Source organism: Periplaneta americana, chromosome 17, assembly GCF_040183065.1.
Source record: "Periplaneta americana isolate PAMFEO1 chromosome 17, P.americana_PAMFEO1_priV1, whole genome shotgun sequence".
In the NCBI taxonomy this organism is placed as follows: Eukaryota; Metazoa; Arthropoda; class Insecta; order Blattodea; family Blattidae; genus Periplaneta; species Periplaneta americana.
The window spans coordinates 15,832,632-15,848,053 of record NC_091133.1 but is presented as its reverse complement, the minus strand read 5'-3'; the positions used below and the strand labels follow the sequence as shown (position 1 = coordinate 15,848,053).

Sequence of the window (15,422 nt, the reverse complement as noted above, 5' to 3'; positions counted from 1 at the left end):
GCCTTCTCTTACACTCTACCAGGTCACAAAGTATACAAACAATGAAAATTTAACAAAAAGTTAAAAAACAGAATACTAGCATATTACAAATAATAATAATAATAATAATAATAATAATAATAATAATAATAATAATAATAATAATAATAATAATAATAATAATTTATTTATACTGGCAGAGTTAAGGCCATAGGGCCTTCTCTTACACTCTACCAGGTCACAAAGTATACAAACAATGAAAATTTAACAAAAAGTTAAAGAACAGAATACTAGCATATAAACAAATAATAATAATAATAATAATAATAATAATAACAATAATAATAATAATAATAATAGCATAACAAAATCGATACTAAACAACATGAAAATAATATCATAATAGAAAAAGAAAGTAAAATACACTGGAATATAAAAAAAGCAACTCATTTAGTACAAGTAGTTAATATGGAAGACGTAAGGAAGAATATAACAAAATGGAATGTAATAAAATAATAATAAAAAAGAAAGAAATACGAAAATTAAATAAAATCCACAATAAAAAGGGTATGATAATAAATTCATCTGGTGATCAAGAGAACAAAAAAGGGGAAAGGAAAGAAAAGAAATATATATATATTTTTACAACACTATCGCAGAGAAAAGGGCTTATAATTGAAAGGAATCTGAATTGAAAAAGTGAAATTCTAGTTTATTTTTGAAACTAGACAATGTCCGACAGTCTCTGACATGTTGTGGTAGAGAGTTCCAGAGATGAGCTGCAGAGACGGTGAAAGATGAAGAGTGGAAGGATGTTCTGCGTTTAAAAATGGAGAGTGTGATATGGTGTTGTGAGCGAGTATCTATTTCGTGATATGAGGACAAATGTTGAAAACGAGAAGCTAAGTAGCTAGGGTTAGAGTTCTAAAGAACATTGAAGAGTAAAATGAGAGAGTGAATACTTCTTTGCCCTTTGAGACGGACCCAGGACAGCATATTTAGTGAAGGTGTGATACGGTCAGATCTACGGACGTTGCAAAATAAATCGAACACATGCATTATGAACACGTTGTAGTCTGTCTGTCAGTCTCATATTAAGGTCAGTGTAGAGAGTGTCACAATAGTCAAAATGAGGTATCAAGAGCGACTGCACTAAATTCTTCTTGAGACCCAACAGAAGGAAATTTCAGATTCTTTTTAGTGTGAAGAACTTCTGAACAAGGTTGTCACCAATGACGAGATGTGGGTTTTGTATGTAGGCCTAAACGTTTAAACAAAAAGTCAGTCAATGGAATAGGGGTCACACACACTCACCAAGAGAGCCAATAAAGTGCTGACCAGAAAACTCAAGGCAACTGTTTTTCGGAACAGTCAAGGGATACTGTCAGTGGACTTTATGGAGAGAGGTACAACAATCAATTCACGAGACTATTGTGAAACTTTAGAAGAGCCATACAGAACAAGTATCACAGTTTGCTGAGTTCGGGTGTGTTGTTTTTGCATGATAATGCCCGCCTCCATACTGCCTCTTTCACTCAGCAACTTCATTAACACTTCAATCGGGAAGTGTTCGATCATCCCCCATATAGCCCGCATTTGGCTCCCAGAGATTACCATCTCTTCACAACATGAAGTGGCTTGCTTCTCAGTGGTTCAATGAAGATGAAGTGAAAAGTAGTGCTCAACGGTGGTTAAGTCCCAGGTGGCAGAGTTCTATGGATAGGGGATTTCATGATAAGTACTTCAATTTGAAGGGTGACTATGTCGAAAAGTAGTGTAAAACTATAGCTTCAAGTTGTTATGATAAAATGTTCTATACCTAGATTTGCATTTTTTTTAATTACCAAACGGAGATTACTTTATGAACAGTCCTATATGTACAGTAACATAATAACTAGAGCAGTGGCGGTTCCTGCATATTTCTTAAGAGGAGGAAAGAAGTTAACAGCGCAAAATGACACCTTCTTGAGAGAAACATGCTAAAAATTAGCCTACAGGCATACATGTAAAACCAGGTAGTGTTGGGGTTGGCCTTCCTTTTTGTATAGCAATAATCTGTTCTTGTAAACTGAATTTCCTAAATTGTCCAAAATATGTTATGTTTTCAGTTCCATTCATTGTTGGATAATTGCACAAATTAACAATTACAAGGAAATTCACAATCTTACAGCATTTTTCGCGCACACTACAGCATCACACGTGTTGGAAGAGACTATAGCTACTAACACGTAACCGGAACCGTTTTACTGAAGTGGGAATGGGAAATAATCTGTTAGGAAAACGAGAATACTGCACCCACCCACGTGGTCTGTGTTGCCACATGTACATTTTACAAGGTCCGTATCACATGCTTTTGAAGAATGTCAGTTCTTGTAAAGTCATACTACCATTAATGTTCAAAGCTGCCAGTGACCGATTAATTTTTCTTACGTTAAAAATAATGTAGTTTGCAGTACTTTCAATTTCAAATATATTTGTATAAAACAGACAACTTTGCTGTTGTTCTGTCCTGTAGGCAATGAATGGAAGTGAATTTCAGGGGCCAAAAAGATCTGCGATAATAACGTAGAACTACTTCCTCTTTGTTTTTATATAAATCCAACTTCAACTTTCAGATATCCTCGAAAGTTTCAAACCATGAATACGAGTAGTAGCTTAAGTTATATAAAGTGAAATGAATAATATATTTTGATTTATAATTTAAAACAAGTTTATATGTTGTATTTCATAGATTTGCGTTAAAACTGTTTTTATTGTGCCTCCTCCTAGATGTGTTATAGTCTGGTTGAATGCAGCATTGTTAGATGGCAGTGGTAGCGAGCTTTGCTGCATGACCAGGCGGTTTCTATTTCCCGCCCATGTGCTGAGGAGGATCTCCTCCCTATCCATTCATTTACTTGCTTTAAAACTCTGCTTCTTTCTCTGGCCGCTGTCCACGTGTGTTAACTGCAGTAGAGGAGGAATGGATTGACTTTCCTCCACACAAACAATCTCGCATCTTTCTCACAGTGTTCTAGCAGCACATGAGTGCGCGTCGTTTAAAACTCGATCAACCAGGGTTTTCTTATAGTTGTGAACTTAAAAATTATCGAATCTTTCTCGAATTTCAAGGCATATATTTCATTTGGTATTTACTTTCAAAAGAAGAAAAACGTGAGGAGGACGTTCCTCCCTTCCCTCCCCCGAGGAACCGCCACTGAATTAGAGAACGGAATTTAGGCAAAAACCTATTTTTTTCTTGATACATATAGGCTTGAGATTTAATATTTACATATTTCATGGAAATATAGGTATAAATAAAGGGATTTTATAGTGCCTAAAATGCTTATTTCGATGTTAGTGCCTGTTTTTAAATTTTGCATTTTTCGTAACTGTTTACTGTTATTCTTTACATCCTGTACCGTTCACATTTCAAGACGGATAACAACGACTCCTTCCTAGCAGTGAACAACACAACAGAGAAATACCTCCGAGCCACTCCTTCTCATTCTTACAATACTTCAATCCTAAAATTCCAACTTTCAGTCGGGCTGGGTATCATAGTCGGTATAGCGTTGGCCTTCTGTGCTCGAGGTTGGGGGTTCGATCCCAGCCAAGGTCAATGGCATTTAAGTGTGCTTAAAAGAACACCTGCGGGACAAATTATTATTATTATTATTATTATTATTATTATAGCTTCCTCTGTCTGTCAGTAATTAACACAAATTTGCTGGGTTGTACCCGAATAAGCATTTTCTTACGTTCCAAGACAGATAACAACCCCTTCCTTTTTTCTCACCATTTGTAAGTACAGCAGTGAACGACACAACAGCCACAATAGATGCTGATCATCTACTGTGAAGCAAACTATAGAAATGTGATTGGTGAATGAAAAACACTCGTAGTGACATTCTTTAACAAAAAAAAAACCTATTTCTTATTTTATAGAGCCTAAATAAAAGAGTTTAAGAGCCTATTTTAGGCGCCTAAAATGTCACTTTTTAGGGCTTAAAATTCCCCTCTCTAATAATAACTTAATGCATCAGCATACCTTATGTTTCTGTTCTTCATTTGTGGCATAACGAAGAGTTGCTTTCCTTACACTACCACAGCAGGTGAGAATGAACACAGCTTTCAGTTGACGGGATATTACGAAGTCAAGAAGTTGAGATTTTATTTCCAGTCCTGGTGTAAGTCGCATTGCGTGGATTTTCATGTGTCCTTCATGTACTGCCTTAAAAAGAATGATAAAATTATGGAAAAATATGAAGTAATCAGAACCGATCCTTAAGTAGATACTTCAAAAGAATGAATATCGACGAGACCCTGGATATTATTAAAGTCAAACTCGCTGAAGTCCAATTAGATTCGGTTTTAATAAACCAAGTGATACATCTCCTCAAGATTTCATTGAAACAAAATTATTTCAAGTTTAATAACGTTGTATACCAACAGAACAAAGGCTTAGCCATGGACGACCCACTCCCTGGCTTATTGGCTGAAATTTTTCTACAAAATTTGGAAAACAACAATGTCCCAGCCCTTTCGAATAAGTTTAACATTACTGCCTATGTTAGATATGTAGACGATACACTACTCGTGTATGAGAACGATAGTAATATCAGTGATAGCATTACCAATGCTTTCAATCAGCTACATTCTAATATAAGTTTTACTTCCGAACAAGATATAAACAGATCTATAAATTTCTTAGCCTTGCGTATATTTATAATGAATTCCAAGATAAATTATGACATCTTTAGAAAGCCTATTTCTACTAACCATACCATAAATAGAGAATCAAATCATCCCGAAATACATAAATTCAGTAAATTTAGATACCTCTTTGATAGATTATTAATGGTGCCTTTAAGCAAAAAACGATTCAACAAAGAATTTGCCTATATCACAAAATTAGAAAGGTCAAATGGTTTTAATAAGCTAGAAATAAATAAACTGTTTCATAAACGAAAAAACAAGTTGTTACACAATCAGCATACCACATGTTCGGCAACTGAATCCACTACAGCTAAGAAACGAGTTAGCATGACATACTTTGGAAAAGTTTCCAACCAGCTTAATAACCTTTTTAAAAAAACATGGCATTGAATTAGCTTTTCGTACAAACAATAAACTCAATAATATTATTCCCAACAAGCTCAACACAATTGACAAGTATCAGAATAGGGGCATATATATGCTACAGTGTAAAAATTGTCCACATAAATACATAGGGCAGACTCGTAGAAATTTTAAAACTAGATTCAGTGAACATGTCGCAGATTTTAAATACAACAGGAGAAAGTCTAAGTTCGCGACCCATCTAATTGAGAATGGTCATGAGTTAACTAACATCAACGAAGCATTACGTGTAATACTCCCCTTAAATAATTGTTCACACATTACTGCAGCAGAAGATTTTCACATAGCCCGGGCATTTAAATTAGGCACACCTCTTCTAAACGAGCATATTCCAAATTTACATAACCCTTTATTTAACCTGAACGCACACAACTCACGTGATGGCTTTTCAACCTATCACCATTCTCCCCCCCCCCTTTCATCGTCAGCTGTGACATAGTTTACGTAATTTCTGTACACGCTGCGCACGAAACAGTTGCCTCCTACTCTCCTCGACCACAAGAACACCTCCGCAACACTTAACATTATAAGTTGAATTCGTATAGCTTTACTCTACAATATAGTCAATTAATTCCCCTTGTTTAACTCTTACACAAAATCCGGTCTTATAAAGTTTCAATAACATTTCATTTAACAGACAACTGCTCCATGCGCTTGCGTACACATAATCTCTCTACAAGATGTTCTCTATTTAGATTCATGTAACTTATTAAGATCATGGTAATAATAATAGCATTGTGATTTATATATGCACTTTGTTCTGGTATTGTACATCACTTTCTTTGTATTTTGAGTATAGATATTACATTTGATATTTTCTTCCCCCACAGTTGTTGCATCTAACCACTATCAGTTTTGGAATTCCACACAGACATCAACCCGATAACTACAATTGTTTTACAATTTTTAAAGCTTATTATGTAATAATTTTAGCATCAATATTTTAACACCTGAATATGGCTTATATAGCCAGTTTTATATAATAATGTAATATCGACATATATTTAATGTTTTACATAGAATCATGTTATTTGATATTATTTGGGTTTATTTGTATTGCATTATATGTGTACCTTTTTCATGCATATGGGCATAAATGGTTTTGATGATGGCTCAATAGAGCCGAAAACGTTCAATTCAAAGTATATGTAACAAAGTATTGAAAACCAATAAATTTGTTAAAAGGATAAGCATAGATGGTATATGAAATAAAACCTTGATTGTTATTATTAATTTCATTAACAGGCAAAGATTGTGCTATTTGTCACTAATATAAGGAGACTTTTAGCAGTTCTTAAAAATTCTGAACTTTTAATTGTCTTCAAAGTTTCAAAGTTCTCAAATTTTGCTAAAAACTGTGAATTACAGTTTTTGTCAATTGGTAATATCACAGTGTTATTTTGTGTTGATGATTTTTGAATTGAATGTATTGTGTAATAATAATGATGATTCCATTCTATTGGTATATCACTGTCATCTTTGTAATAAAACAGATATATTAACTTCTTAAAATATAATTATTTATTGTATTTAAATTATATTTTAAGAATGTATTCCTGAACTCTGTTGAATAATGACCACATTGCATATTTATTTGTCAGTGACATTAACCTTCCAATAAATCATTTTGGAATTAATAGACCTGTAATAATAGGGCCTGCAGTAGCCTACATATAGTTACAGATTAAGCAGCATGTGAAGTTAGTGCTAATTCTCAAGTAAAATTCTGTGCTTCCCGTTTTTTCTTGTTCCTGTACTTAAATGGAAGCTGTCAGAGATGCAATAATGTGCATTTTCTTTTTATTTAATATTACATATTTTGTAACAATTAGGGAAAACGCGGAAATTCTTGTTGAAGCAAGTAGAGCGATAGGGTTGGAAGTAAATCCCGAAAAGACTAAGTATATGATTATGTCTCGTGACCAGAATATTGTACGAAATGGAACTATAAAAATTGGAGATTTATCCTTCGAAGAGGTGGAAAAATTCAGATATCTTGGAGCAACAGTAACAAATATAAATGACACTCGGGAGGAAATTAAACGCAGAATAAATATGGGACATGCCTGTTATTATTCGGTTGAGAAGCTTTTGTCATCTAGTCTTCTGTCAAAAAGTCTGAAAGTTAGAATTTATAAAACAGTTATATTACCGGTTGTTCTGTATGGTTGTGGAACTTGGACTCTCACTCTGAGAGAGGAACATAGGTTAAGGGTGTTTGAGAATAAGGTTCTTAGGAAAATATTTGGGGCTAAGAGGGATGAAGTTACAGGAGAATGGAGAAAATTACACAACGCAGAGCTGCACACATTGTATACTTCACCTGACATAATTAGGAACATTAAATCCAGACGTTTGAGATGGGCAGGACATGTAGCACGTATGGGCGAATCCAGAAATGCATATAGAGTGTTAGTTGGGAGGCCGGAGGGAAAAAGACCTTTGGGGAGGCCGAGACGTAGATGGGAAGATAATATTAAAATGGATTTGAGGGAGGTAGGATATGATGGTAGAGACTGGATTAATCTTGCACAGGATAGGGACCGATGGCGGGCTTATGTGAGGGCGGCAATGAACCTACGGGTTCCTTAAAAGCCAGTGAGTAAGTAAGTATTACATATTTTGTGAATTGTTTATTTATTTTTCCAAGTTAATACATATTGTGAGCATGTACTTATAGTTATTCACCACCAGAGGCACTAGTGATGCTCAGCTAAGACTGTCACAGCACTATTAACACATAATTTCATATCTGTATTAATACTTATACTGTGATCCAATACCTCTGACTGAGGTTCTGGCTGATATAGACCTATACATCTATTATCAGGCAGTACATCTCACTTGACGCTATAACCAGAGGAAGAACAATTTTGTTTGTATGCATCTGAAGTCTGATTAGTGTAATATGTATATAGTCAACGATGTATGCAATGGAGGCGCAAAGGAACTAACCACCCTACCCCATTGTCTTCTGGCTTAGTTACCTCATCAGTGATGTCTTGTTGGTGTTACTTGTGGGGTCCAACCAGACTTCGGAACAACTGAGGTCCAACTATTTCGTGGTTGTCCTGATATTGTCTTGATTTTAGGCAGTGTATATTCAAGTCTATACAGCAAGAGAAACGAAACAAAACAACTATCTTTGAGCAGTAAAATTACGCTTATCGGTAAGGTTGTAATTATTAAACAAGGTCACCGTATTTGTTGCAACACTCAATCGGAACAAACTAGATGTGCATACTACTTTCGCAGCCAACAGCATAGCTCAGTCGGCTAAGGCGCTTGCCTGCCAATCCGGAGTTGCGTTCGGGCGTGGGTTCGATACCAGCTTGGGTTTTTACCCCAAATTTTCCTCAACCATAAGGCGAATGTCAGGTAATCTATGGCGAATCCTCCGTCTCGTCTCGCCAAATACCATCTCGCTATCACCAATCCCATCGACCCTAAATAACCTAGTAGTTGATACAGCACCTTTAAATAGTCTAACCAGGTAAAAGAAAAACTACTTTACATCGCGATCAAAGATAGATCTAAACCAGTGCATAGCAAGAGGAGTTCTGAAAACACTGACGGTATTGTAATTGCAAAAAAAAAGTTTATGGCTAAAGATAATAAAAAAAAAAAAGGGATTGTAATAGGGATGGTTACATTTCAAACATTCATGTTAATATGAATGTAACGGGGATGTGCAAACAAGTATTTTGAAATTCCCGCTATTTCCTGTGCAGGAAGTCGTTTGAAAATCCCGCCATTTTTGTGCATGTGGTGCTCCACTGCTGGTAAAAAGAAGCTTCTTGACAGATTACACTTAATCCGCCTTTTCAGCCTCTCTCTTCTATTCTATTCTACTCCTCTTGTGCAGTTAATACTTCATACTGACATTCCGCTTATAAATTTTCAAGTGTTTAGAACTCTCCGCTCAGTCATACCAATATAACTTTGGTGACATTACAAAAGTTTCACGCTAGTCTACACTCGCATATACGAATCTGTGAGAGGTTAGGTTAGGTTAGGTTACATTAGGCTTTTGTTATGCCTTGCAAATACGAATCTGTCCAGGATTTTTCAAGAACTGGGCAAAAACTGGTGGTTTTTTGTCTTATGACGTCAGTACTGGGCACTGGCAATTCCGAAATCACAGAACTTCGCTGATTCACCAAAGACAGTCTCAACACGTCTTTGGTCTCAACGTCGCTAATTTCAATTCATGTTGTTCATGAAAGTCTGAACTGGCAGTATCATTATTTCTTTAAATGAAGAACATGTAGGCTATTATGACTGTAAAGTGTATACCTACTACTTACCATTATTTGTTTTAAAATTATTTTGAGAAGTCTTATCCAAGATTACTAGATTTAAACGCCTATGTTATTTACCCTTATTACGTGTATCAATGAGGGTAGTTCGGGAGTTATCCACTTCAGAGTTGGCAACTATTACCCAGCCGTTGTAACCTTGGACTCCTGAGCAGTTAATATGTGACCTGACAGTGTTATTTGCGTTGGCAATCCTTTCTTTGAAAAAGTTGAAGAATGCTGTACGGTAGCCTTCTGAACCAATCACAACGCAGTATTTTCTATCAGCTGTCTCTGCAGCAAGCAGTGTCACCAACGCAATAGTACAGGGAACCTACGCTTGATTCTAGGGAAATTTCTTTAGATCGTATTTTGAGATTTTCTCGCTCGATGTATGCAATGGAGTGGGAAAGAAACTGGCCACCCTACCCCATCTCCTGGCCTAGTTGCCTCATAAGTGGTGCCTTCGTGGTATCACTTATGATGTTCAGATGTCTTTGGACAGTTAATTAAAAACAAAACACTCGTTTCCTGTAGGACTTCCCCAGCATTTGATATGGAATAATTCTTTTCGGGTTCTCAGCCAGGTGGGTTGGATACTTGCTTCCAGGCTTTTGAGGACTAGCTCTGCCATCTTCTTCAGGGATTTAAGTGTTGTGGGACCATGTCTAGCTGGTATGAGCGTCATGCTGTTAGCAGGGCTTGCTTCCCACTGCGAGCCAATCAGGAGCTAGTTCCTAATCCCGATCACCTGCTGTGTCCTAGTTGGTCGAAGTGTGTTGGATAATCAGGAGCTAGATCCTAGTCCCGACTGACTGCCTTGTTCTGGTTGGTTGAAGCGTGTTGATGGCAGGTTTCCATGCTGTACTCAGCTATAGGCCCCCATCTCTGTTGAAATTATTGCCATCTATAAAGAAATAGCTGGATTTCGATGGTTTCCTTGATGATCAGGCCCCTTTAACCCCGATGTCTTGTCCAAGACAGTGGTGGCATCAAAATCTATCTTGTGGCCCATTTCCAGTCTGTTTTGCACTACTGCCGACTTATCAGGGTAGTATAGTCTTATGCTGCATTGATGTACCTTGCTACATTCCATAATGGTGCATCCCATCTGCCCAATCTTCCCACACACACACACACAAGGTATTTTGTAGACACCAGGTGTCGTAAGACCAAGGTCGTCTTTAACTGGTCTCAGCAAGTTCTAAATCAGTGGTCGTCAGCACTCACTGAAATGTGTGATGGGTAAGTGGTGCTGTCCTGTGTGCACTGTCGTGCAGCAGGAAGAGGTAGAGAGCATACCCGCTAGCAGCTACGAGTGCACCACGGTCCACTGCGTTGTCCGTGGGTAAGAGACGCTAGCCCCAGGGTGCTCTGTGCTGACGACCCTTTGTGGGTGGCTTATGGATAGATGTTTTCTTAGCAGCCTGCCAATCTTGACTGAGGTAGGGCCTTAAAACTAGCTCCTGATTGGCCTGCAGAGGGAAGCCCTACTGACAGCTTATACACAGCTAGAAATGGTTCCACGACACTTCAATCCCTGAAGAAGATGGCAGAGCTAGTCATCGAAAGCTTGGAAACAACTATCCAACTCATTTGGCTGAGAACCTGAGAAGAATTATTCCACTCTTTTCCTGATTGAAAGTGTACACCCGACTTTATAAAAATTTTCATTTTAATGAGATGATATGAAAAACATGGCGTAATTATTCCACATTCTGTTCTTATCAAACCATGTACATGTCAATTGCTCTATTAGCAGCTAAATTTCAACTCGAGCAAAAAACGTAGGCGAAATGTTGTGAAAGATTTAGTTACTTCATACACTGAAGTGTATCACTCAACCATTTTTCTAATTACAGCTGGGTAAAACAGTTGTGCTTCTGGAAGGAAAACTTTTTCAATAATAAGACACATTTTTCATTAATTAAATGTTTCCTGACTTTTACCAACATTTTCTCATAGTGAGATTATTGCCAGTTCAGGACTTATCCAATAATAGACATTTCTCTATATCTTTCTATTTGAATGATATACTTTGCTCGCCAACCAACAATATCACACAGATTAGAAATGTCCTTTTATTTTGCACTCGTTTTCATACAGATCTTTGAGATAGAATTTTATTTATTATTTGGATGTATTGAAGGGCAGATCTGAAATAGAAACTATTTATTTTCTTTTAGTATTACCTGCTATAATTAAGCATTCTTCTGTCAGGATCTTCCTCTGAAAGTTCCTGTAAAAGTTGAATTTTATATGAATGTTGCTTGGCATTTTTAAGAATTTTCATCACGGAACTTTGGTTTATATTAGATTCTAACGTCAAATATGTAGTAGGGTCATTCCATAGTAACACTTTCGAAGTAACTGACGTGATCTTCGCAGGATATTTAATTAAAAAACTTAGTAGTTCATGAAAAAGACATTGCTAAATATAAACACAAATTCTTAATGAAAAGGAAAAATTAATACTGTAAAAAATATGAAATATTATATGATGTGACACACGAACATTTTCTTGCTACTTAATTTATTACCAAAATGAAAATGTTCATATTATTGTGTCAAATGATATAAAAGCATTCAGTTGTTTTCCAAACTATTAAGACACTTGTGTAGTACACATAACTTTGTCGAAAATCAACACATGGTAACAGGAGGGAATAGTAATGAGTTCAGGAACCCACATACTGACGTACGAGGAAGTGTAAAGATGTTGGTGCAGCAAGGAGAAGAAAACAGTAACATGAGCGTGCAACGTAAGAGGATTCCTAGTCTCCATACGATGGCGGTAAGGTTAGCGCACTCCAGAAGGAATGCTGACAATAACGGAACAAACAACACAGGTGCTAGAAAAAAGGCGAGAGGTGATAAAAAGAGAAACCAAGAGTCGGGAAGTGATAGGGAAGAAAGTAGTGAAAAGAATAAGGGTGCAAGTGTAAGTGGAAATCTACAGGGGCGGACGCAGGATTTTTTTTCGGGGAGGGATTTGAGGAGATAGTAAAAATGGAGTAATGAGAAATAAGTTTATATACTCACAATTTGTTTCTGAGTCACAAACATTTACAAGTTGGCCTGAGTAGCGTAGTCGGTATAGCCTTCTGTGCACCCAGCTTGATGGCATTTAAGTGTATTAAAAAGCGACAGGCCTCATATCAGTCGATTTACCGGCATGTAAAAGAAGTCCTGAGGGAAAAAATTCTGGCACACCGGCAACGCTGATATAACCTCGGCAATTGCAAGCATTGTTAAATAAACCATAATTTTTTAATTTTAACATTTACAATGACTGCAATACAAAAACAATGACAGAATGACATTTGCAGAAGAAGGCGACGAGGCTTCTTAGACATTTCGTCTAGTACTTCATGAGCTTTTACTTCCACATTTTTATGTACAGTATATACATCAAGGCCAGTCCATTTAATTTGTCTGCTCCCATCGTGCTCCTCAAGTAAGTCTTCAAATACCGCAATGTTGAGAACGATCGTTCTGGTGTTGCTGTAGTTACAGGCAATGTGCAGAAAAGTTTCAGCGCCTTGTGAGTGCAGGGAAAAATAATTTCATTGCACCTGTTCAAAGATGATATAAAGTCAGTAAGTATTAGGTGAAGATTTTTCTGATCAAGGAAATTTCTTCTCCACATCTTCAATTCATTGAAGAAAGACTCTGATGATGCATCAACATCATTGGGCCACTGATTTACTATAGCCTCAACAGCAGTTTCTAATCTTCATCTGATGCTCGTACTACGTTTTTAGGCAGAAAAGTTTGTATGGACTTTAGGATTCCCTTATGATTTAAAAACCTGTCCTTGAGCTGACCAATGAAATAGTCTAAGAAGAGAAGGAAAATTAAAAACCTAAAATACTCTTCATGACTCTCTGTCTTGAAGTAACAACGCTGTGTTTGTCTTCCTGCAGTTCTTGGAATGTAACACTTTAGCAAAGAGAATTTACGTGGAAAACTCTCTAATTCCTATGTACATTCACGAAGTAAAATTAATATTATTTTTGTTTCTTGTTTCGTATTTTTCTCAAAATTTCGGGAGGGGATATATCCCCTTAATCCCCCCCCTTGCATCCGCCCCTGGAAATCTAGTATGTGAAAGTGAAAGCATGGGGGGGGGGAAATAAAAGAGGAATAGAAGAAGAAATAAATAGAAAGGAAGACAAAGTCAGAAATAAGGCAGAGACGAACAGTAAAGAAAGGTCAGAATTTGCGACAGTTGAGGATTTAGCAGAGATATTTGATATGTGTAAAAAAAAAGTGGGGTTGTGATCAAAAAGTGCAAGTATAGTGAAACTGGAAAAAATCGAGAAGTATAGGGGAGAGAGAAAGTGTATAAGCAGATGTGTAAAATAAAATATAAGTATTTATAGGAAGTGAGAATAGTGACAATGGATTAGGTGTAAGCAGAATAGTGTGAAAGTGAAAGTGAGCGCAAATAGAAATGAGTGAAAATAGTGAGAAAGGGTTTAGAGAAAGAAACAAGTGTCAGCACAAAATTAGTACTAACATTTGAATGTTGGAACAGTAATTGAATAAAAGGTCAAAGAGCAAATAGGCAAGTAATTCAATATGATAATTTATAGAGAAAAATTGAAATTGAGATTTTAGTGAATAGTAGTTAGAGGAAAAGGAGGGTGTGAAACAGGGGCGTATTTTGCGGGCTACCAAGGAAATTACAAAAGAAAAAGTTTATAATATAACATAATGTAATAATTTTGTATTATTAGTTTTACCATAGTAATTAAAATTAAAGTAATTGTTAGATATATTTTGTGTAATAATAGGGTCAGCGGTAGCCCAAACCCTTTAACCAGTATACGCCCCTGGTGTGAAAGGAGTATATAATATTAGATATATTAGGATTAATGAACAAATAGAGAATAGCAAATGAAATGTAGAGAAATAATGAAGGGGAGATTGACCAAGTAATGAAAAAGGTATATAGCGGAACTGAGAGTATGTGTGCAGACGTGTACTGCAAATAATGTGTTATTGTAATAATATGTTAATGGTGGCACCAGATACAGAAATTTGAGGTACACCATTACATGTAAAGAAGTGCTGTGAAGAAATATATATCATATCATATCAGTACACATAACTGTTAAATCACAAACATAAAAAAAAAAATAACAGTGCCATTAACAAATAAAATATTGCAAATATGTTGTGACACACAAACATTTCTGTCATGTTGATTACTAATTGTTTTAAATGCACTATAATGCATCACTTCTTGTGAAAGACACTGTGCCTACAGTTCTTATACAAAAACACTTGATTTACTAAAATACACTTTAAGATTTAAAATATTCACGGTTGTTTACAACCATATGTGGGATGATATCTCCTGTGTAATGTCACGTGATGAATACACCAATATGTCCACTTTTTCTGCCATTTGTAATACTTCTCTTCCTTGAACATCACAGGCACTTTAAATCCTTCGCCACCACAAGCTTTTGTAACTTCCCCAGGATATATGATGTCTTTTTTTTTCACTTTTTTTTTAATTGGTTATTTAAGGCTGTATAAACTACTAGGTTATTTAGTGTCGATGAGATTGGTGATAGTGAAATGGTATTTGGCGAGATGAGGCCGAGGATTTGCCATAGAATACCTGACATTCGTCTTACAGTTGAGGAAAACTTCGGAAAAAACCCAACCAGGTAATAAGCCCAATCAGGAATCAAACCCGCACCCGAGCGCAACTTTGAATCAGCAGGCAGGCGCCTTAGCCTACTGAACTGCGCCAGTAGCGTATTTGATGTCATCATATGTTACAGCACATCAATCTCCTCCTAAGTTACTTTCTTTATTGTTCTATTACTGCAAAAATCATCAAGTTTTCCTTTGTTAAAAATTTTTGCCTAAGGTGTTGTGTGTTTTGAAACATTAGATATAACTGAGTAACACTGAGTGCACAGTTGATCATGTTGCCTGTTGTTTTTGTAGTAGAGTAGACCTACTGTAGCATTTATGGTAACTGGAGAAATTGGACCAGTTATC

At 36.3% G+C, this 15,422-nt stretch overlaps 1 protein-coding gene across 4 annotated transcripts in view; it reads right to left on the bottom strand.

Moving 5' to 3' along the window:
• The window catches only part of LOC138692964 (calphotin-like), a 52,106-nt gene that overhangs the window by 11,706 nt on the left and 24,978 nt on the right, over window positions 1–15,422 (bottom strand). Inside the window, exons 1-2 of one of the 4 annotated variants that reach the window (XR_011330180.1) lie at window positions 9,408–11,322; window positions 4,010–4,192 (exon numbers count right to left, since the gene is read on the bottom strand). The exons of 1 other annotated variant lie outside the window; for it this stretch is intronic. The gene's annotated coding sequence lies outside the window, so the exon portion shown is untranslated. Of the gene's footprint in view, window positions 1–4,009; window positions 4,193–9,407; window positions 11,472–15,422 lie in introns of those variants that run through there. 2 more of the 4 variants (XR_011330181.1, XR_011330182.1) reach the window with 2 other exon arrangements.